Source organism: Eubalaena glacialis, chromosome 5 (assembly GCF_028564815.1).
Source record: "Eubalaena glacialis isolate mEubGla1 chromosome 5, mEubGla1.1.hap2.+ XY, whole genome shotgun sequence".
Taxonomy (NCBI): domain Eukaryota; kingdom Metazoa; phylum Chordata; class Mammalia; order Artiodactyla; family Balaenidae; genus Eubalaena; species Eubalaena glacialis.
This window is the reverse complement of record NC_083720.1, coordinates 39,335,461-39,359,183: the sequence shown is the minus strand read 5'-3', so window position 1 is coordinate 39,359,183 and position 23,723 is coordinate 39,335,461.

Sequence of the window (23,723 nt, the reverse complement as noted above, 5' to 3'; positions counted from 1 at the left end):
AGTTACAAATGGCTAACCCATCTGGTCAGAGGGCAGCAGAAAAGTCACAAGCAAATGCGTATTGGAAGTTTTTGATTTATGTAGGAGGTTTTCTGCAAACAATTCACTGTTACTGATTAAATCATTGCAAACAGATTAGGTTCTATTGGTGAGCAGGGTAACAAAGTGAAATCTATTTCTGCTTCCCGAAGCATTTATGCTGTATTTACCTTAGACCAAGGCATTCTTCAGATAAACAGATTCCAAATGCAGGGATCAAGAACAAACTTTGAGTCTCTGCAAAATTACAGAATACTTCTGTTTTTTTCCCTTTCATACCAAAAGTAAAACATGAGATAAATTCTTTGTGTCCACCAAATAATTTTCAAATAGTTTACACAGAAAACCAGATATTGGGTATTTAACAATTCACTCTTAATTATTAACAACTCAAATATACTCTGATAATATTGCTATACTTAGGAAGCACTGTACCTCAGTTGGCTTCCTACTGCCTAAAGAATTGTGTAAAAATAATTATAATGATTACATTACTGTTTATTGTGGCTGAGAATACCCATGGATCTCCCTAGGAGGTTCTAGATATTGCTATAGCAGTACTGGCTACACCTGGGCTTCATTCACACGTTGCTTGTACTTATCCTCAAGCTTGCCACTCACTAGTTGTGTCAACATTAGGCAAATTATTCAACAATGCTGGGTTTATTCTTCTGTAAATGGAGCTAGGAATTGTACTGTCTCATCCTATGTTGTGAAGATTAAGCAAGTAAAATTATGTAAAGTACTTATACCATTGCCTGGCATGTAATAACTGCTTAATAAATGTTATGTCAATAGCTATAATCATCATCATCATCAGAGTTCTGGATCATCTAATATCTCACAAATCTGATTTCTCAGATCAGTCCTGTGATTTATATTATTACCCTAACTTTATGGAATTGAAACCAAGACTCACGTTGGTGAATAATTTGCCAAGGCCACTCTCCTAGCAAAGAAAAAGGTCAGGGTCAAGCCCAGGCCTGGTGGACTTCAAAGTCTATTCCCATTCTCTGCACCCTCGCCTTTCATTGGTTTCTAAGGCTGTCTACCCATTTCCTTTTTACCTTCTTTCCACATGACTCCTCTATGTTCTACCTAAATCAATTGTGCTCAGCACTGGTGGGGTATAAGCATGGTTTCCGCCCAAGAAGTTGACCTTGGCGTAATTCCCAACTCTGCTACCATTGTAGCAGGGGAAGGAGGAGTTCAGTGCAGTGTTTAACTATTTGGGAATCAACAGACTGCTTGGATTAATGTCCAGCTCCAATGCTTATAACTATGTTAACTTGAATTATTGTGTCAAAATTTCCTCATCAGAAAAGGAATGCCTACCCAATAGGCTTTTCTGGGGATTAATAACTAGAATAGAATAACTAGAGATTATCACAGTAGTTGGCATGTGGTAAGCCCTTAATAAATGTTAGCATAAAAGGCCTGTAAAATGGGTCCTCTCTTGTCTGTCCAAAAACCACAACAATGGGTGCCAATCAGCAAGATCCTAAATAAGGGCTGGGCCATATTTGATACAAAACTGTACAGCTGAGATTATCCATCACTCACCTCAAAGGAATAAAGGGTTTGAGAAAAGGGGCAGGTGAGGAAGTTTTCCTTTTAAGGGAGGGTCTGTTGGGGCTATGTACCACCTCCCAAAACCTACAAGGAAGAGGGACGTGTTTGTCCCTTACCTCAAACAAAGTTAAAGGGGCTTTAAAGGAGCACTGAGGTTCCTTTGTGATCTGGGATTTGGGAAACACGTGACCTTTGCCTGGGGAAGACCACAATGGGTAAAGTTGTGGCCAGAACTATGCCTCCTGGCATAGGAAAGAGATGGAGTCCCATCCATGAGGCAAACAGCATTTTCTAGGGGACCAGATGTGACCTCAAAGTTGGAAGCCAGCCTGGAGTCTTTGTTTGGATTGTTGGGAGACAAGGGAACAGGAGGAGAAGCTGGAAGTGGCCAACTAGAAGTGTGGTATCACCTGTATTAAGGCTGTAGCAGGAAGACCTCTGAAATATGTCCTTAAATGCAACCCCTCGAGAGACTGACAGGGAATGCCTATGCCATGTGCTGCAGGAACCACATTCGGCTACCTGTCTGCCCATCACATTGGCCACCATGTTACATCAGGGCCTTTTTCCCTATTGCCCTCTCCTCCTACACTTGATCATGGAGAGATCAGAAATCTACACTAGAGAGAGCAGCGGGGGGCAGAAGGGCAGGGTGGGGAAATAGAAAAGATGCTCACTGCCCATGCACCACCCAAGGCATCCAAGACTGAAGATGGCCTGATTCAGGCAGTGGAAGAGCTAGAATTTTGAATAAGGCTTGAGTTTTGATGATTGCACTGGTCTGGATATTTAAATTATTTAAAAGGCTCTGCACTTTGGCTTAACCTCAGAATGTTTGGAAATAGCTGAGACTTGGTCCGGGGCAGGTAGTCATAGGACCATGTAAGGACCCTTCTCACATGAAGGAGTCAATACATTTCAAACTTTTAGCACATTTTGGCACCTTTCTCAGTGGAGGTATTCTGACTTCTCTCAATGATACATTTCCAAGAATAAACTGGCATGCTAGGCTTATCCCCTCCCATTGGGAGCAAGCTCTGCAGAGGAAAGGCCCTTTGCCCTCCAGGTGATGAGTCTTACCTGAGCAGCAGGTAAGACTCCCTGCCTGCCCTTCGGATGGATACCCATGCTGGGTCGACATACCTGTGACAGTTGGGGAATCTGTTTAAATCGGGGATTCACTTATGTGCCCCATTTGGTTCTCACTTTCATCGAAGTCCTACCATCAGCCTTTCTGTGACATGAAGACCCTATATTGGTCTCCTTGTGTTTACCCTCTAACTCATTTCTCAAATTGTTCAAAGCTCACACAAGGAAGAGAGGTGAGATGCATTGGGTCTCGCGGATACACCAACAGTCCACAGTGTAAGGTTAATGGGGAAAAGTGACGAAGACCAGAGATATTCTCTGACTGGAACCATTCCAGTCCAGCATTGCTGAGTAAATGGTTGCATTTGGCCACTGTGACTATTACTACCTGTATTAGTACTTGTAAAATCCTAAATATGCCCCCTTCTTTTCCTGTATCTTTGTGTTTGCTAGGGGCATTTTCCATCTCTGTCCTATTTCCTTTTCTGGATTCAATTCAAGGACTTCCTGAGCTACAAAGCCTCTTCTAACTCACTCCATGCTGTGCCCTCCACCCAAATTATGTGATATTTCTTCACTCGTTCTTACCCAGAAAACTTTGTCGTGATGGCTCTTACAGTATGAGTCATACTTTACTTTGAAACATATAATCCTATTGAACACAAGTTCTTTATGACCAGCTCAGCCTGGTCCTTCCTCATCTGTGTGTCCCCAGAGTACTGCTCTCACATATAATGGGGCTTCAGTGTTTGCTGAAATTGATTGAAATGACACTGACTCTGTATCACGCACAGCTTTGGGATTCAGACAGATCCAGCCTCAACCCTGGACTTTTCTCTGCTTCCTCCTTGTTTTCCTCATGCAGGCACAACTGCTCTCTGGGTCTCAGTTTATATCACAGTTATAGAGCAAGTTAAATGCTTTGTGTTAAACATCTAGGGTTGTACCTGGTTTTAGCACTCAATAAAAACTATTTCCACTTCCATTTTGATTGGAAAAAAATAACAGAAGAGGTATTATCATTATTTTATCAGTTTTTTGACAAGAATATTATCCCAGAGAGCATTCAAATCTATTGCCCTTTGAGTTTTGAACTACCTAAGAAATCGTTTAAAGAAATGAGGGTATGAACAGCTCTTTCTTCCCGAAGTGAGCTAACCCACCACCAAAGAGGAAAAGTATGCAAGAAGCATTGTAGTACACGGGCTATACTTTGCTGGTCCAGACTCTAAAGTCAAACAGACCCTATGGAATCTTGGCTTGGCTGTTCTCTCTGTAAAATTAGAGCAATGATCATCATAATATCAACCTACTTCATAGGATTTTGTAAGCATGTGTGGATATAATACATACACCAGGCTTATAGACCACAAATGTGTCTATTAACACCTGTATTATAAGAAGGAAATCTCAGATAATCCCTATCAGTTAGGCTAAGGTTCTTCTAATTATCCCACGTCTTCATCTTTATTTTTTGTACTTTTATAATTTTTATTGTGTTTTTACCTTTTATCTGTTAGAGATAAATAGTCATTTAAATATGGACATTAAATAAAGTGTCTTGTTAGAGATAACTAGGATCCCTTTTGCTCTCCTAATTAAATAAAAAGTCAGACTCAACAGTAACTCAATATGATCTGGGGCAAGTCAGCTTGACTCTCTGTGTCCCTATCTTCCTCATGCATGGGTTGATGTTAATAGCTGATGAAACTGTGAAGAAATGCCTAGAATGATAAACGTCTACATAAAATATAAAGTTGACAACTAACGTTAGGTATACTTAGCTGGGGACAGCAGAATCCTGAGGTTTTCAAGTCCTGGCTCCACAGTCATATACCTGGAACACATCTGTGGTCTCTAAATCTATTTTCTTACCTGCCAACGGGCGAGAAGAATAATAGTTACCTCACAGGGTGGTGATGAGATTTAAAGGAAATAATGCACATGAAAGTACTTGTTCAATTCTGAGATGCTATAAAATGTTAACATGTGTTACATTTGTAAAGCCCTGTCCTGTCTTCTTCATGAAGAACCAGATAAAGCATACAGGGTGGGAAAAAGGAAAAATGGGCATGAAGGAAGGACTGATTGCACTCCTAACTCCACCACTAGGTAAGTCCGTTATTTCACCTTGCAGAGGAAATAAACATTCATATAACAAGCAAAAAGAATACTATGCTACAGCAAGAAGAATACACTATTTCTACAGTCCTTTCAAACTCTGAAGCTGTGTGATTTCCATGCACCTGCTATCTGCATACAAATAAAATAATATCGAATCCTTTTATAACAAATAATTCCACCATCATTAATGAGATAGAGCAGTGTAGTGTCGTGGGAAGAATAAAAATAACCAAAGCCAGAGAACTCTGGTTTGAATCTTGGTTCTTCAGCATATCAATTGACTTTGGAGGAAGTTATTAAATTTTCATGCCCTCGGTTGTCTTATTTGTAAAATGGGATAATACAACACCTCATGGGACTTCCGTGAGGGGTGAAAAATTCATGAGATAGTACATTCTAGTTCATTTGTTCTGCCCTTTTAAAAATATCCAGCAGGCATATGGCAAATGAAATACTGAACCCCCTTAGTTCTGCCTGATTGGAGACATTGGGAGTCAGGGAGCTAATAAAGATCTCTTGGCGTCAAGGTTAAAGTCAAGCCCTTTGTGTTGAATATGGGTGATAGACCCAGAGCTAATGGCTAAGTTAGAAAAGACCCTTGTTTTGGCAGTGTAGAATTCCACATTCTGCACTCTGTATTGCCAGGAACCGTGCAAGCAGAATGCCGCGGAAACAACAGGATTAATCCTCACTGGAGGACTTGCCTTTAATCCCCACAGGAAGCCTGCTTTCTGTGGGCTGGGAGGGGAAACATGATGTTTTTTGGGGGGTGGGGGGGAAACTCAAGCCCTTCCCTTCTCTGAAGCCTAAGGGTATGAAAGTTGAGAAGTAAAGGCATCTGAATAGCTCTTCTGACCCTCCCAGAAGCCTCGGGCTCAGAGCACTGGGGGTACATCTTCCATTTCCTCCTTTCCATACTGGACAAGCCTCACAGGTTGGAACTTCCAACTTTTCTGTCTCTCACTGATCTCTGAGCTAACGGGCCAGTGGTCTTCATCGTAGGGTGGGGATCCATGGTGTACACAAGGCAATCCATTAGAATGAAGCAGTAAATTAATAAGCCTTTGATTTATGCTTTGTTTTAGCTCATCTAATGTTTACTTTAAATTTTGTAATAGGAGTAATATATTAGCACAGTAGTGCCTTTATATAATTTATAAATAAAAATAAAGTTATATATTGCAGTTGTGTTTTAATTATTATTGTATGCAGAAACAAATAATATATAAACTACTAGAAATGTACAACCCCCCCAAAAATTTTATATCTTTATACTGTTGTCTCTTTAAAAGCCAAGATGAGAGCATTGATCTTTGAATTGCAAGCTTCTGGTACAATGTCTGACAGTCTAGAAAGGATGGAGGAATGAATGAAACTGGGCAAGTACTATGGGCAAGGTTCTCTTCCAGGTACTCGGGATTCAGAGACTTATAATATTGTGAGAAGACAATCATGTAAGTGACCAAGCAAAAGACAATGTGGTGAGTACTACATGTGAATTATAATTATAATGATGTGAATGCAAAGAAGAAATGATTCATTTTATTAAGGTCAGAGCAAGATTGGGCTAATTCACATAGGAGTGGGGGTTGAACTGAGCCGTAAAGGGTAAATAGGAATTTTTCAACTTTTTGGAGGAAAGAGGGGAGAAAGGACTTGGAGAATTTGTAATTCCCTGTAACTTCCAGTAATTAGCACGGGGTGAGGTACATTGGGATGTCTGCACAGAAAGAGTCACCATTTCTAAACATATATTGGTTAGAATTGCTTTAGTTATTACTAATAAAGACACATCGAAATTAACTAAGAAATAAAAATAATTTTTAACTTATGTTACTTAGAACCATAAAGATTAGAAGGGTTTCAGGTATAGTTTGTTTCAGAGGTTTACAACATTATCAAGATTTCAGCTTCCTTTCTCTTAGAAACACTGAACTCTGCCTTCTACTGTGGTTTCATCCCCAGGCTGGCTTCTACTGTTACTGGCTATGGCAATTCCAAGCCTCATTTCTACAACCTACAACCTTCAGAGGCAGAGAGGGCCCCTGTGTCCCAGAAGCTCATGCAAGAGTTCCAACTCTAACCCTAATTGCACTAGCTTAGATCACATCTCCATTCCTGAATCAAATGTCAGCCAAATACAATGCCTGACTCTAAGAGACAGATGGGGAGTCAGCTGCTGTAAAGCTACATGGGTCCTCAAGTGGAAATCAAGGTGTTTCCAATAGAGAAAATAAGGAAATTGATACTGCTGGGGCAACCAACAGAGGACCACTACATGTTGTGTAACCCCAGTCAGAGTTTGGTGAAGAGTACAGGTGTAAATTTTGCACATTGTGAAGGCAAATTAATCTGAGGGCTTTTTTTAAAATTAAATCTCCTGAAATTTATCACACAGTTGTTTTTTTTTTTCTATATTTCATTCTGTTTTAACTAAACCTCTGAAATAAAAAAATCTTCAGTGAAGATATACCAGCTCTCATTTACCAACATGGTGAGTGAGAACTGAGCTTCCTTTGTTTATGCTTCTCTCCTCTTTTCTTTTTTTTCTTTCTTTCTTTCTTTTTGTAGAAACTTAAAACATAAGTAACTAAATCACACTCAAAGCCGCTATTTTATTCTCTGCCTTCTGTGTCTGCTCATGATATCATTATCTTCCCCTCTGAGAAACAGATATTTGCTTTATCTTGTATAAAACTAGCCTGGGTTCCTGGACAAAGTGCAAGTATATAATAACCATTTTGTTAGACAGAGATTGGCTTAAAACACACTGGCTCTTTATGGAGAAATGCAATTATCCCCAAAAAGGTATCCAACTAGAGCAATATCATCCACAATAGAATCTAAGCCCATTTGTTCATTCTACTCTTGTCCTGAATCCAATTCTCACCCTTGAGCATACATCTACTCGTCACAAATGAATCTCACAGTTTCCATTTTGGAGACTCATTTTCTATGTCAATCCGCTAGCTTTCTCCTTTATTCTATTCTATCCTAAGCCCAAGATTGCTTGACATTCAATAAATATTAAATGTGGCAATAATACTGATGATGATGACTGTAAATAAATAAAAAGAAATAATCCTTTTTAAGCCTTTCCAGATTGTCTGCATTTATGATTTAAGAATAAAAGTCATCTCTTGGGGTCAAGTGAAACGTCTTTTGGCCTCTTCATGTTATTAAGTCTACTCGATTTTCCAAAATCAAAGGATAAACCTCTAGTGGAGTAAAATCATTCCCAAATGGACACAGGGCCTATTCAGAGACCGTGTTAATAGTATTCTTAGAGGTGAAAACAGCATATTTGGCATCTGCAGTTTCAGATATAATTGAGTCTTCTCTCTTGTACAAACCTCTACTAAAGTAGCGTTAAATTCATGAACACTATTGGTCTGAGTATCTTGCACTGGGCTGTGACTGTTTTCACTATAACCACAGCATATGCATTTGTAAACCTCTCACCCCAGGCACAGAGGCTGACACATAGTAGGTGTTCATTAAAGTTTTGCTTATAATTACTTTCAAATGAATGGGCTAAGTCTTTCTGCAAATGTTTAATACATACATGCAAACACATGGCTCAGGGTTATTTGAGGATTTTCACAATCTGTCCACAAATGCAATCCTAACCAATCAATACTTGGAGTTCTACCATTTTGGGTGCATTCATTTTTATAAATTAAGTAACAAACTTCAGTTAAAATGAAATAAACCAGTTTGCTCTTCACCCCTGACAGCATTTCACATTTGGCAAAGCAAGCACTGAACTCATGCTTGGCACATAAGACAAACTATAAATATTAGCCCCAAATCACCCAACCCCCTTCTTACTTACTTAAATACCTCCTGTACCAGGTGCATTCTCTGACCTGGTCACTGCTGGTATCTTCCATTTGCCCATCCAGACCCACTCAGCTCTTGATATGGGAGGCTGACCTCTTGGACAACATCGACTGTCTCTCGTGAGGCTCCAATAGGGAGCCTCAGAGGGCGACTGAACGGAATGAAGAGAGACAAGTCAGAGTATTTCTTCCGTTGGATTCCTCCCAGTGAGGTCACTTCAAAATAGCCACGTCCCCTTCCAGGTCACTGCCCCTCCTGAGGCAGCCTGCTCTATATACAAACTCTCTCTGGCCTTCCAGATTCCAGTAAACCCCCTTCTCCTCATCCCTTCAGGGCCACTGCTGTGAGCTTGGGTCTTTGCACTATCCTTTGTAGTTCCCTACACCACACACCCACCTGAAATTAATCTCCTTTTAGGTAACATTGTTTGAGTTAGCCTAATTTCAACATACCATTTATTTCCTTTGTACCCTGAGAGATATGATGCTTCTCCTGGCAAGCCCATGCCTCACCCTACCCCAGCGTGATTTTGAACATCATGTCTCCATCCGGGCCTTAGCATCCTCTGGCCTTTGTGTCTCCTCTTTGTGACTTTAGTGGGAAGTCTCTGCTTCTGTCCACCCCAGAAACCTACGGCATGCACCAGCTACTTATTTTATGCATTGCCAGAGTTACTCACATGTCCTCATAAAGCAAGGCCTGCTCTAATGGGTAATAAATTAAGCAAAACCTCCCAGATGCAAAACTTGTGAAAACCTGGGTTTTTTAATTGGTATAATATTAGCATTTTCCTGTGTCAAATGGAAGATCTTTGAAAAACATTGTGTATCAATTAGAAAACTAAATGTTCTAAGGTTAGAAGAAAAAATAGTTTAAAAATTTTTAAACATTTTTTACAGACTCAAATGTACCAGGCATTGGATGAGAAGAATGAATATAAAGATGACTTAAAGCATTATTTCTATACTTGAATAACTTGTTCTATAATTAAATAAGAATGCATACATTCACACAGATACACTCACATCCTCTAAGTTCATTGAAAGGCTATTAGATGCTGATGTGTTTATATACATGCTATTCTATATTTTAAACCTCTCAACAACTGTGAAAGTTACATATACTCCTTCAAACTTAATGATGAAGAAGTGGAGAATTAGAGGGTGTAAGTGGGTTGACCAGAGCTGCATATCTTGCAAGACATGGGCAGACAGACAGACATATTAGAGTGAACCCACCATGTTGAGGCAACAAATCCTTATCCATTAAGACTCTACTCTTTTTTTTTAAATTATTTATTTATTTTAATTTTTATTTTATATTGGAGCATAGTTGATTAACAATGTTGTGTTAGTTTCAGGTATACAGAAAAGTGATTCAGTTACACATATACGTGTATCCTTTTTAAAATTCTTTTCCTGTTTAGGTTATTACAGAATATTGAGCAGCGTTCCCTGTGCTTTACAGTAGATGTTTGCTCGTTATCTATTTTAAATATAGTAGTGTGTACATGTCAGTCCCAAACTCCCAATCTATCCCTCCTGCCCACCCTTCCCCCCGGTAACCATAAGTTCCTTCTCTAAGTCTGTGAGCCTGTTTTTGTTTTGTAAATAAGTTCATTTATAATGTTTTTTTAGATTATGCATATAAGTGTTATCATATGATATTTGTCTTTGTCTGACTTACTTCACTTAGCATGATAATCACCAGGTCCATTCATGTTGCTGCAAATGGCATTATTTCATTCTTTTTAATGGTTGAGTAATATTCCATTGTATATATGTACCATATCTTCTTTATCCATTCATCTGTCAATGGACACTTAAGTTGTTTCCATGTCTTGGCTATTGTAAACAGCGCTGCAATGAACATTGGGGTGCATGTATCCTTTCAAACCATGTTCTTCTCTGGATATATGCCCAGGGGTGGAATTGCTGGATCATGTCGTAGCTCTATCTTTAGTTTCTTAAGAAACTTCTATACTGTTCTCCATAGTGGCTGCACCAATTTACATTCCCACCAACAGTGTAGGAGGGTTCCATTAGGACTCTATTCTTGCCGCCAAACTTCTTCCTTCTTAATGCAATCAAGTCCCCACCACATTTTATCTCAGAGCTGTTTCATTCCCCAACTTGCTGGTTTACAGCAGGATGTGATTCTGCCCCCACCCCAGGGGACATTTAGTAATGTCTGGAGACATTTTTGGTTGTCACCACAGGGGGAAAGAGTGTTACTGACTAAGCCAGGGATGCTGCTAAACACCCTAAAATGTCAGAGGACCCAACGTCACTAGTGCTGAGGCTGAGTTATTCTCTCTAGATCCATCACTTTGCCCTAGGAGTCCATCCTCCTCCAGCCTCTCTGCAAACATGACTCCAAACTGTACTTCTCATTCTTGCTGCCAGTTTTGTAGTTTTAAGGGTTTCAGCTTGGTCATTTACTGGGACAAGATATTTAAATGTTCTGAGCCTCAGTTACTTAGAAGCACACTACACCACTCTGAGTTTTATTTCCTCATCTTTGAAGGTTTCTCATGAAAATTAAATAAGATAATGTGGAGACAGCTTTATCCATTTCACCTCCAAGTTTTTTTTTTTTTTTTTTTTTGCAAAAACACATTTGCCACAGTCTTGTCAAGCACAAGAGAAAGACATCTCTTCCTACTCATGGTTAATGAGACTAAACATGTTTAAACAGCCGGTTCTCATTACACAAATCAAAATGCTTGCTCAACCTCTTCTACAAATGCTCGGCAAATGGTCTGACTCTCAGCCTCCAGTGTTTGTGTTTTATATGTTAAAATAAGGTCCCAGCCTACAGTATCTGTTTTTTTTGTTTGTTTTTTTTTTTTTTTGTTACTTCTTTTTTTAATAGTTGTGTTCCCAGCTGGTTTTATTTAAGGCTAGGCTTTTGATCTCTTTTCAATTCTGGGCCTTAGTCCAACTTGGCTGTCAATATTTCAAAAGCTCCCTTGGAGCCAGCCTTGCTTAGAAGATGGCCCCATGCCAACCAAGAGAACTGGTCTAGCCCATCTGATAGTTTGGTGAGTGTGCGGGGGTTTCAGGCCTGCCCCCATCATGTGTCCGGTAAGAAAGGTATAAGTCTGTAGTGATGCTGCCTAGGGCACTGTAAATTCATAGACTATTACAGCTAGACATGATTATATAATTCACTTAGTCCAACAGACTAATTTTACAAATGAGAATACTGAGGCTCTTAGAAGGAAAGAGTCTTACAAAGGAGACCTATTTCCTGACACTCCACCCAGCCCTTGATCCACAGTGTTTACGCTGCTACACCATGATAGGATTAAAATAACGAAATGAAATAAAATGCTGGTCTCTTACCTCTTGTGACTGAGCACTTAAAAACTAAGTTCTTTTATGTTGCTTTCAACCCTTCATGTCACTATTCCTTCCCACCTTTCCACCCATACGCCTGGCACTTCCATGTCCATAGAAGAACGTCTTCTAACACACAGTTCTCTCCATTCTTCCCCCGGGGCATCTCCAATCATCCACTTCCTCCCAGCCACCACTCCCAAGGTCATGCCCTAACCTTGTCATCACCAATACCCCTCTGACAGCTTGAGTAGGACATCATCCTACCCCCTGTACTCCACCTCGATCTATCAGCTCATTCAACCTAATGATCCCTTACCCAGTAATTGATCTTTGTACCTTCTCTGATCGCTAGTTCATTAATCAGCTCCTTTGTACTATTGATCCTCTCATGTCCTCGCTTCACATTTTACTCAGTATAAAAACTTGACTACATAAAAATACATCTTAAAGTTGGCCTGGAAAAGTGCCACAAACAAAAATCAAGAGGAAATTGATACACTGGGGAAAATATTTACAGAGTATATCAGAGACTTAATAAAAGCTAATGTCCTAAACATGAGATGATCTCCTAAAACTCAGTAAGACACAAAAAATTACCAAGGACCTAATAAAAAAATAAATAAAGGGAGCGTACTGGCTGTTTAAGGTAGAAAAGCACCTAGTAGTAAGTAATCACCCTCAATGCATAACTTAAAATGAAACTACAAAGAATATAACTTCTAAACCTAATTTATAGGCAAAAAATATAAAAGTTTCATAATATATATGAAGGAACACTTTTATAGATTGCTGGTAAAATCTTATATTGGTAAACTTCAGGAAAATAGAAATTCTTATTAAATTAAAACCCAAATAAAATATGACTCAGCAATTTCAGTTTTAGAAAGTTGCTCTACAGATACACTTTCACATATGGTCAACAATATTCAATGCTGCTTTGTTTTTTAGTAACAACAAATTGGATATGACCTAAAACTCCATTAATGCAAAACTAATCAAATAAATCCAGATCCCTCCCTTCTGTGTTATATTAAGCAACCATTAAAAAGAATGAGACAGCTCTATATGCTGATTTGGAATGATCTACATCTTTATATATATTTTAAGTGGGAAAATCTAGATGCAGAGCCATGTGTTTTGTATATTATTATTTGTGGAGAAAATTTTAAAACATTCACATGCATGGTTTCATAGGCATGGAATATCTATAGAAGTCTGCACAGGAAATTGATTAGCTTAGTTATTTCTAATGAGGAGAAATGGTGAGCTGAAAACGTGCATGAGGGAGGGGAAGGTAAACTAGTACTTTTTACCATATTTTCTTTCATCCCTTTGACTTCTATAACATATGTGTTACCAAAAAAAAAGTCAAAAAAGAATTAGGAAACTAGTAAACAAATAAATAAGGTAGTCTCTTAGTGAGTTTCTTTCTCACTACTGTATTTTATCTCTGCATAGCACTTATTGCTTATAATTGTCCTCTTTATATGCCTATTATACATCTCTGCCACTAGAATGAAAGCTGACTAAGAATAGAAACCATATCTGTAAGTTCCGACTGTAAGTCCTTTGTGAATTGAAAGAAGGGTCTCCCTGAATGGATGCAGCTCCCACAGACAAGGGCACATTTTGGAGTATGGAGACCAATGAAATTTCTGCCCATACTTGAACCTTTGCCAGATCACTCTTATGCTAGGAACGCTACACAAAAACATATGCAGCCATATCACCTTTCTGGCTTGTATGCATTCTTCCCCAAACATTTAGAGCAGTATCTTCTACATGGTAGAAGCTCAGTGCATATTTGTAAAATTGATACATATACAGGACACAGTGTTGAACTCACTGGGAATGTAAATTACTAAATAGAAAATATCCCATTGCAGTAGCTGAGGCAGGCATAGCACTTGCTTCATTTATTTTCTTTCTCTCAGTGATTACTTTGCCTGATGTTCAGTGTCTCAAAAACCATTGTAGTATTTTTTTAATTGTTGGTTGTTCTAGGAGAGAGGGTAGTTCTGTCCTTATTTCTCCACTTTGTCAGATGTAGAAGTCTCTCCAAAGCGATTTTGAGACAATTAAATTATATTATTTTTAACCATAACTTGAGATTTGATTTATGTTCAGACCAAACTGAGTTAGCAATAAAAAACCATGTGTACCTGTAAAAGGATAGCATGATGAGATTGTTTTGAAAAATTGTATTATACATTCCTTTGCCCCATTAACCAGAATATTTTAAGCCAGTTATTCTACTGTAAAATTGTCCTTGCATTTTAGATAAGTACATAAGACTTAGCTTTCTCTCTTAACATTCTTTCTATTACCACTTTCTTAATGTTGATCTTTCCTTTTACCTCTCTTATTACTCTTATTTTTGTTATTGTTGTTATTTATTGTGTTTTGTTTCTATTTCTTGGTGATTTGACATCTGGCAGTAGCAGCCTTCCCTTCTTTACCACACTCACTGTTTCCAATTTTATTTCTTCTCATAACAATAAAAGATTATCAAGAAAATCATAGAGTTAAACTGGTGAGTAATATAAGGTTTGATTTAGCAACACAAAACTTCAAGCTTTTGTTCCCAAGTCATAAAGTAGCTCAATATTTCTCCTATAGAATGAAGTACATTGGTGTGACAGTCCATGTGGGAAACTTGTTCACTTACATCTAGGTTGGGAACTATGACCCATATAGTTTAAAGAGTATACAGAAGTGAAGAATGCACTAGAATTAGAGTCAAAGACCTTGGTTTTCATTCTGAGTCTCATTTGCCAGCTATAAAACCTTCTACAAGATGTTTACTGTTATTGAAACTCATTTTCTCCATTACATTAGGCATTATTATTTTCATCTTACAAGGCTTTAGTGAGAATTTATTTATCTTTTTCAGAACATTTGTTGAAAGTTCATAGGCATTGTATTACTGGTTGGAATAAAGTATTAAATGAGAGAACATATGTGAGTCAATGACATAGAAGTCATTCAATAAAATATAAAAGCAAGGTTTATTGGAAAGCCAGAGGAATGAGTGACTAATTCTAGTTGAAAAGACTTACAAAGTCTTTAGGAAAAAGGTGATTATATAAGCATGACCTTGAAAGATGAGATAAGACTTTGATTTACTAAAAGATATAGGAAGACGTGTATTTATTCAAAGTATATTTATTGAGCAATTACAATGTTCCAGTGCTCTAGATGCCGTGAATATGGTCATTAACAAAAGAATGTAACTCCTAATGAACCTTACATTCTAATGGTAGAGATAAACAATAAACAAAATAAGTTTATACACTGCTTTAGTCCCTTCCTGCTGCTATAACAAATACCATAAACTGGGTAGCTTATAAAGAACAGAAATGTATTTCTTCAGCCTTCACAGGTGTGGAGGTTGGGAAGTCCAAGATCAAGGCACTCGTGCTGTCTCGTGAGAGCCTGCTTCCTAGATGGTGCCTTCTACTGCAACCTCACACAGTAGAGGGGATGAGCTAACCCTCTCGGGTCTCTTTTATCAGGGCACTAATCCCAACCATAAGGGCTCTGCTCTCATAAGTAATCACTTCACAGCAAAGTCCCACCTCCTAATACTATCATCTTGGTGGGTTAATATTTCAGTATATGAATTTTGAGAGGACACACAAATTCAGACTATAGCTCACATAGACACACAAACCTATGTTATAGGTTGTGTGTATATCTATCTATCTATCTATCTATATGTGTGTATATAATATACTAGTTAGTAATAAGCAGAACAGTGAAAAATATGGTAAGGCAGTGGATAAGGCTTTTCATCATTTTTCAGGAAGTAAAAACTTGAGATTGTAAATATGGTGGCAGAGAAGCCTCACTGAGAAAGTGATAGTTGATTAAAAACTGGAGGAGATGAGTGAGTGAGTCAGGCTGTAAACAATGGAAGTGGTGAGAAATGTTCAAATCCTAAATGTATTTTGAAGTTAGAGCTGATAGTATTTGTTGATGGACTAAAAGTGGGGCATGAATAGAAGCATCTTTGGGAGAAGATAGCTCATATTTGGTCATATTTAACTTGCGATCAATGAAACACTTGAGTGGAAAGTTCTTGAGTTCCAGAAAGAACTGATGACACACAATTTGGAGTCATCAGCACATGGATAGGATTAAAACAGCTGCAATGGATGAAACTCCCTCAGGAATGAAGCATAGAAAATAAGGAGACCAGGGACTGAGCCCTTGGACATTCTTAACTAAGAGGCTGGGATATGAATAGGAACCAAAAAAAAAAAGATAGAAAGGGAACATCCAGCAAATTGGGAAGAAAACCAGGATAAGCTTGGAAGCCAAGGGGAGGCACAATTTAAAGAACTGAAAATTCAAATATGTTGAATGCCAGTGATAAGTTAAGAAAGAGTTATTTATTAATTCAACAAATACTAATTGAAGACCTACTATGTGCTAGTCAGTTTTCTAAGAAGTAAAAATAGAACAATGAACAAAACAGATAAGCATCCTTGCTTTAATGAATGTCAACTAAGATTGACCACAAGATTCAGGATATGGAGGCAATCCGTCCTTGACAAAGGCTTTTTCTGTAGTTGTGGGGGAAGTCTAACTGGAATGGGATCAGGCACGAATTAGAGCAATTTGAGGCAATGAAGAAAGTCTTATCACTGAGAATTTTTGCTTTAAAGATGAGAAGAAAAATGGTGAGGAGAAGGAAGGGTATGATGGTTAATTTTGTGTGTCAATTTGTCTTGGCCATTGGTGCACAGAAATTTGTTCAAACATTCTTAAAGGTGTTTCTATAAGGGTAATTTGGATGAGACTAACATTTAAATCAAGAGACTGATTTAAGCAGATTGCTCTCCTTATTATAGGTGGGCCTCATCCAATCAGTTGAAGGTCTGACTAGAACAGAAAAACCCTGATCTTTCCCTGAGTAAAACGATTCTTTTTGTATGCCAGCCTTTGAACTGGGACTTTGGCTTTTTCCTGCCTTGGAACTTGAACTGAAGCATTGGCTCTTCCTGGTTCTTGAGCTTGATGGCCTTTGAAATTGAATCTATACCATCAGTTCTCCAGGGTCTCCAGCTTACCAACAACTCACTCTACAAAATATGGGACTTGTCAGCCTCCATAATCATGTGAGACAATTCCTTAAAACAGATGTCTCAATAAATGATAGATAGATAGATAGATTGATAGATAGATAGATAGATAGAAAGATAGAAATAGATATAGATAGAGGTATAGACATAGACATAGACATAGACATAGATATACTCATCCTATTAGTTCTGTTTCTCTGGAGGATCCTGACTAACACAGAGGTAGAGAGAGGTTTGTTGGTTTGTTTAAATATGCAAGAAATAACCACATGCTGTATTCTAATAAAGAAGGCCCTGGAGAGAGGGTAAGAGAACTGATGATGCAGGAAGAGAGAGGGGAATAGTTGGAGTGATACTCTTGGAAAGAAGGGAAGAGAATGGATCTGACATACAAATAGAAATACTAGCTGTACTGAGTTGAATTGTGTCCTCCAAGAAGACACGTTCATGTCCTAACTCCTAGTACCTGAGTGACCTTACTTGGAAATAGGGTCTTTGCAGATGTAATCAAGTTAAGATGTGGTCCTACTGGTTTAGAATAGACCCTAAATCCAATGACTTGTATCCTTCTAAGAAGATTGTGTGAAGACACAGATACACAGGGGGAAATGCCATGTGTCAGTGGAGGTAGATTCTTTTCCCATTTAAGTTGTTACATAATACTGAACAGAGTTCCCTGTGCTATAGAGTAGAAGAATAGATGCATGTATATGTATAACTGAATCACTTTGCTGTACACCTGAAACTAACACAACACTGATAATCACCTATTCTCCAATATAAAATAAAAAGTTTAAAAAAATGGAGGCAGAGATTGGAATGATGCAGCTACAAGCTAAGAAGCACCATAGATGCTCAGCAACCACCAGAAGCCAATAAGAGGCAAAGAAGGATCCTCCTCTAGAACCTTCAGAGGGAGAAGGGCTCTGCTGCCATCTTGATCTCAGACTTCTAGTCTCCAGAGCTGTAAGAAAATTAATTTCTGTTGTTTTAAGTACCACTCAGTTTGTGGTATTTTGTTTCAGCACCCCTGGGAAACTAATAAACTAGCCTTAGTGGCACCCATAGTCATTTCAGGAAAAAGAGTGGCAAAGTCATAGGAACTTAAAATCCATGTTGTACTTAAGAATAACAAGTTATTTTATGGGCTCAATGACAAAGAACACTGGTGGATAACTTAGAGTGGCTCTATGGGCTTCATGGTATCAATTCCTTTATCCTTCCTTTTCTCCAAGTTTCTAGCCTATAAAGCCAACGCATATAGAAGGAAGTTAGTCAAAAGGGACATAAATATCAATTCTAGACATTTTTGTAAGTTATCTACAACTTCCCATTCAGTGGTCTCTGGGGAATTTTGTAACAGAGGCCAAAGTAAAGTTTTCTTCCCCTGACCCCCCTGGACTTTTGAGGTTGTATCTTGCAACCTCAGTATTATGCCTGTAGGGCCATAGGGCTGTCAGGATGGGTTACCTACTCGGAAACACACACCTGCTCCTGGAAGACAGGTCCTGGATCTCTCCAGGCTCATTAACTCCCTTGAGGAGGTGTGAGGAAGAGAGTGAAAAGAGAGACACCAGAAACGTTCCCCCTTACACTGTCTCTCTGGAGGGAAATTATGGAAGTTCCCTCCTCTGTGAAAGCATGGAGAGAAGAGTTAAGGAGTTCTGGTCTAATAATAATGGGCCTTAAGTATCAGGCTAAGAGATTACACTTCAACTCAGTAGCAAAGATTACTTTTAGTTATGGAAATTTGCATTTCCATAATGCTGTACAGTTACTTAATGGTACCCCAGTGGGCAAATATAGTTATTGTGCTTCTTAAGTCTAATTACAATGAAGCCTAAGCCAAAAAGCTATACATGAAAAAGTGCTTGAATTCTAGCCAATCCAGCATTTAATACAGCAAAATTCCAACAGAACAAAATTGCTGACATTCCCACCACTGTTTGTAAAATAACTTTTATTATTCTAGAAAAATCACAGGTTTCACCTTCAGAATATCTGCATTTAAATTCTGACTCTGTCACGCACAGATGATATTGAGTAAGACATGTCACCTTCCTGACTCTCAATTTCACCATTTGATAAGGAATGTTGATACTTGTTCAAAATAGATCTCAGACCATGTTTAGGGTGATCCTACATCCAGTGTGCCCAGGTCAATCCCCGATTGTTGCCTCAGGTAAATCATGACGCTCTTTTACTCTCATAAATATCCAGATTGTTTCCATAAAATTATATGATCATCCAGTTCATACGTGACCATATGAAAGCAAGATGAGAGTTTTGAAATTATATATATTAACATAAGTTACAATGATGAGAATGATGATTCCTAAGCCGTCTCCATAACAAAAAAAATAATTTCTGCTCTTGGTTTCTGTACAGTACCCCACCTGGGAATGTGTAGAATAAGTTAATAAAGGACTGAAGTGTATGCGGGAGTGAGTGAGTGTAGGAACTTGTGTTTTGGAAGTGTAAGGAGGCATTCTTGAAATCAAGTAAATCTTTTCAGTTACTAAGTATATCAAAGATTTTTCTGCAGAAAAAACTAAGAGGCGCAGTAGGAACTAAGGTGGATATAACATCAACAATATGCCAGATGCCATCACTTGAGGCAGTTTGTTACTTATATATATATATATATACATAAGTTTAAATATAATTAAATTCTCACCGCAATCTTGTGAAGCTTGTGATAAACCCACTGGATAATCCTGAGAATGGATAATTTCATTGGAAAATTGTGGAAACACTTGGACAATTGGTAAAATTGGATATTGCCCAACTTAGCAATGGAACCAGGTTTTGGATCCATTTCTTCCCAAAGCCTTGCTCTTTCTCCTATCTACTGATCCTTGGTATGACCTATCATTTCACAGTCAAGAAAATTTTTGAGAAAATAGAATTGGGGCCAGAGGTGAAACTCAAATCCCAGTCTCTGCTCCATCAAAGCAATCTGAGATCTATGTCACTACCAGTGGGTGAGGATAGAGCCTCTGATGGTGTCATCAGAGGAGACCAAGCCCAAAAAGACTGCAGAGGAACTATCTTGGAAAAGTGAGCTACACTTGACTCCAGTAAAGGTGCAGCCTCCCAGCAAACACCAAATATATAAAAGACAGCTTTTCAGAGCTATCAGTGTCTCCAACTGGATCACGTGAGACCCAGGTTAAGCTGTGCTAAGGAAATAGGCATCCATATTTGCCCTCATTTAAACAACAAGTCCAAGAACTGGCAAAAGATTTTAGCTTATGACAAGTAAAATCTTTAGGCTATTTCTTTGTAATTCCACCCCCATGGTGGCTTCCACCTACCTCCCTTGCCCAGCTGATCCAGAGGGCTCTGCATTTCTGCCAAGGCTGCCAAAAAGGGAAAGCGTGATGAGACCCACTGGGTTTTGACTTTGACACTCTCTGCCTCCCCCTACCAGATGCCTCTTAATGTGGCTTTCTGCAGGAAAAAGCAACTGGAGAGGGAAAAACCCAACTGAGTGACTGTCGCACTACACCACGGGGGAATTGTTCTTGCCTGTTTCTTTTCTCAATGTCTATTCTGAAAGACATTTTCATAGCTCTGGTTATCAGCCAGTATATGTCAGATGTTCTAGTTGAAACCCCACCTATGCCTTATCTACTTGATAAGCATGTATAAATAATTCTGGAAAGTTAGCCACAATGGTAGCATCTCTAGTCATACAGAGATAGGCAAGGCGAGTGAAATTTTCTAAATGCATACTCATATCATTGTCATTGAATATGACTGCTGGCTTTTTTGCTTTGCTTTGTTTGCTTATTTTTCAAATATATATATATATACGTGTGTGTGTGTGTGTGTAATTGAAATATTAATATTGTCAGTAAAATGCATGGAACTTAAAGTGTACAATTTGATACATTTTGATAAATGTATGCACTCCTGTAACCACAGCCACAATCAATATATAGGACATTTTCATTGTCCTAGAAACTTCCATCATGTCCCTTTCCATTCAAACCCACCAGCGACCCAGGACCCCATCCCTAGCCCACTTACAGAGGCAACCATTTACTTGATTTCTATCACCATAGATTACATTTTGCTGTTCTTGAACTTCATATAAAATGAAGCATATAGTATAACTCTTTTGTGTCTGTCTTTCGTTGTTGTTATCCATTCACTTTGTATGCATTTGTACATTATGTTCATCCATTTTTCTATTGCAGGACCTTTGGGTTGTTTCTAGTATTTTTGCTTTCTTGAATAGTGCTGCAATCAATATTCTTGTATACATCTCTCTTATAGACATATGTTTTATTTCTTTGGGATAAAAACCTGTGAGAGAAATTGATGATTACAAAGTCGGTGTAAATTTACCATTATAGGAAATTGCCATACAGTTTTCCAAAGTGTGCCATTTTACACTCCCACTAGCAGTGTATCAGAGTTGCAGTTGCTCTGCATTCTGTCCAAAGTTTTAAAATGTTAATCTTTAAAATTTTAGCCACTCTAGTTGGTGTGTAATGATATATCATTGTGGCTTTAATTTGTACTTTCCTAATCCCTAAACTTAATGAATATATTTCATGTGCTTATCAAACATTAGTATTTCTCCTTTTGTGAAACATCTGCCCAAGTCTTTTGCTCACTATTTTTAAGGTTTTTGTCTTTTTATAACTGAGCTATAGGAGTTCTTTATATATTAAGGATACAGGATCATTGCCAAATATATGATTATAAACTATTTCTTCCAATCTGTGGCTTGCCTTTTCATTTTCAAAGTTGACTTTTGATGAAGTTTTCATTTATTATGAAGTCCAGTGTGTCAACTGATTTTCTTCTCTTTTAAAAGTATTGTTTCTTGAATTCTAAAAAAACTTTGCCTATATCAACAGCTCAAAGATATTTTCCTATACCTTCTTCTAGGAACTTTAGAGTATTAGCTTTTACACTTAGGGCTGTGATTTATGTATATGATGTGAGGTATGGTTAGAGACATATTTTTTCATAGAGAAGTTCATGTTTTCTAGCACTGTTATTGAAAACATTTTCCATTCTCCACTGAATTGTTTCGGCATCTTAATAAAAGATCATTTGGCAGTATACTTCTGGAAGCTATGTCTGGTCTATTTCTGTGCTTTCTATTGTGTTCCTTTGATTTATTTGCCTATGTTTATTTTCATAACATGTCTTAATTATTGTGTCTTTATGATGTCTTAAAATCAGATACTGTGTGTTCTTTTACCTTGTTCTTCTTTTTCAAGATAAATTTTAGTGTAAGCTTGCCAACTTTACAAAAATTCCATGAAAATTGAATTGGAACTGCAATGAATCTATATATTAATTTTGAGAAGATTGACATCTGTATTGAGTCTTCCATCCCATGAACATACTTATCATCATTAATTTAGGTATGTCTTTAAAACTATCTCTTAGCAATAATTTCCAGTTTTAAGCACATAATTCTTGTTCATCTTTCATTACATTTATTCCTAGATATTTTATGTTTTTAGGTCTGACTTAAATGGTATTACTTTTTTTAAAATTTCAAATATAAACCCCTTATATGGTTTACAAATATTTTCTCCCAATTCATAAGTTGTCTTTTCATTTTGTTGATTGTTTCCTTTGCTATGGAGAAACTTTTTAGTTTTATATAATACCACTTGTTTCTTTTTTTTTTTTTGTTCCCTGAGCTTTTGGTTTCATATCCAAAAACCATTACCAAAACCAATGTCAAGGAGCTTTTCCCCTATGTTTTCTTCTAGGAGCTTTAGAGTTTCAGGTCTTACATTCAAGTTTTAATCTATTTTGGTTTTATTTTTGTGTATGGTACAAGATAAAGGTCCAATTTCATTATTTTGCATATGGATATCTGGTTCTCCTAACAGCATTTATTGAAGAGATTATCCTTTCCTCATTGTGTATTCTTGGCATCCTTGTCAAAAATCAGTTGCCCATATGTGCTTGGTTGATTTCTAGGCTCTCTATTCTCTTTTATTAGTCTATCTGTCTATTTTTATGCCAATGCCATATTATTTTGAATATTATCGCTTTGTAATATAATTTGAAATCAGGAAATATGAAGCCTCCTTCTCCATTCTCCTTCCACAAATTGTGTACTCTTATCACACGCACACACATGCACAAATGGTAACTATGTGAAGATGATATGTTAATTAGCTTAACTGTAGTAATCACTTCAATACATATATGTATATCAAATCATCATGTTATACAACTTAAATACATAAAATTTATGTTTAAAAATAAACTAAAATTTAAAATATTTTTTAAAAAAATGTTTCCAGGTGTTTGTTGCAGATATGAAGAAATAGATCTGATTTGTGCATGTTGACTATGTATTCTGAGATTGTTCTTAATTCACTTATTAGGTCTCAGGGTTTTTGTAGTTTCCTTTGGATTTTGCAAGTACACAATCAGGTCATCAAAAGACAGTTTTGTTTCTCATATCTCAATCTTTATGTCTTTCATCTTTATTTTTTCTTGCCCTGCTGCACTGGCTAGGACCTCCAATACAAATATCCTTTGGCATTTCTTGTAGTGAATGTTTGCTAGTGATGAATTCCCTCAATTTTTGTTTATCTAAAAATAACTTTTATATGTCCTTTTTAAACAGTTTTTT